Raw genomic sequence first — 1,990 nt, forward strand, 5'->3', positions numbered from 1 at the left:
CAACCACTCGTGTTTAGACGTAGAAAATGGGAATAGACTCAGAAATGGGAATACTTATAGAAAATGGGAATACACTCATACACATATACATATATTCATACATAAGTCATGACTACACTGTATCGGTGTACATTATACATATATATATGAAACCCCCTATGCAAACTGATAATGTCCAGCGCATCAGTTACGTACTAAGTGCCTTCATAGATATTCAAAGGGGCGAATACTTCACTTCCTTTGCATTTACATTTCAAACTCATACTGAAATATCTCAGAATTATAGATACTGTCAGTCCCCTCATACTTTTACTCACGTTTCCTCACTGCCCTTTTCTCCCGCCTCAGGAACACCCAATTATTTAAGGATTTTTGCCATGTCTTTTGCATTCACTGTCTCCCGCCATTCAGTCTTCAGTCCTCTCTCTTCTCACCGTGTTTATCGCTCCACTTTATCTACCCACTTTAGATCCTGGGTTTGAGTTTTATTGTTGGTTGTCTTCGTGTATTCATAATCAAGAGTCGTTTTGAAGAGAGAAAGAGATGAAAAAGAAAGAGGAAAAAGAAAAGTGGTCTTTGATACTTCGGGATCAAAGACTAAAGCTTTGTTTTATATGTCAGTATTTTATGAAGAAACGTTTTTTTTTTCTTCCCTCAATGGAATAAAAATCTGAGGGAAAAACATTGTGAATATATTAATGACAAAAAATGATTATATTTTGAAATGTAACAGTTTCCATATGATAGAGAGGTGTAGAAAGACACAGGTCATTAAGGTAGAATAGAGCTAATTGGTGTATAAAAAGTCTTATTAAAAAAAAAAAAGTGATATTACGGTGCTATCTGTGAAATAAAAAATCCGGAAAATCCTTTGGGATATGTGTCACTGGCCAAGAAAACAGACAACCATTCGTAAAACGTGAAATTTTCAAATTATTCCGGTTGATTGGTGCGAAAACAGGTGCTCGAAATTTGTCCCTCCTTGCGCCTCTTGCTCTAAGCGAGAAACGTAGGCCTTCCAGCACAAAAACGATACGATCGGTTACGTTGGAATGACAAGAATCAGGAATAGATTTGCAGTACTCTGGGAGGCTATAAATGAGCCGCATATGTTAGTTAGGAGTGACAGGTACTGAGTGAGGTATAAACCGCGTGCTTCTGCTGTAGGTTAATGGGCACTTCCCCACCTTGAGTGCTTGGCAGTAGATAAGTAGGCACCTGGTAAGTCACTGTCCTTTGTGCTTTGGTAGGGTTATCTTTGAAGGATATAACGTAGATTGTAAATAGAGATATATTATTTTTAACGTGCAAATACTCATGTAAAGATAATAAAAGAATGATGAATTTAGAAATTGTTTTTTTTTATACATGGATCATGGATACGGTCAGTGGAAGAGAATCCTACCCCCGATTCCCAATCAAAAAAAAAAAAATATATATATATATAATATATATATAAATAATGATAATGATAATTGTCTTCAAGATGCTTTAGACATTTTCATTACATGCTCCCAAACGCAGGATTATCTTGCGAGAAAAGTCTGTAATATAAAGTCATACATATATATACATATATCTTCTATATGTGTGCGTGTACACACACACACACACACACATATATAATAATTTGCAAATAAGAGACATCATTTTAACATATATAATACAGATTCTTACCACTTTAAATAATAATTTCCAAGACATTTTGACCTTGCTATGTATAATGAAATTGAATATTCAACCGATAGATCAACCTGGGACAGTATTCACGAAAGTTCTTAAGCTCCGAAATATCTTCAAAAAACAAAAAAACTACATATTGCAATCATTATTACTTCTATAACAATACAATTACTCATTTTATACATCCAACTAAAATCTGCATCAGCTGTGAAGCCGCGCGGCGCCATTTGTATTTTTGAATAGAAAATTGCTGTAAATGTATTGAAAACGGATCAATTAATAGTTGACATTAAATCAGAACGGGCCT

Source organism: Penaeus chinensis, chromosome 43 (assembly GCF_019202785.1).
Source record: "Penaeus chinensis breed Huanghai No. 1 chromosome 43, ASM1920278v2, whole genome shotgun sequence".
Classification (NCBI taxonomy): Eukaryota; Metazoa; Arthropoda; class Malacostraca; order Decapoda; family Penaeidae; genus Penaeus; species Penaeus chinensis.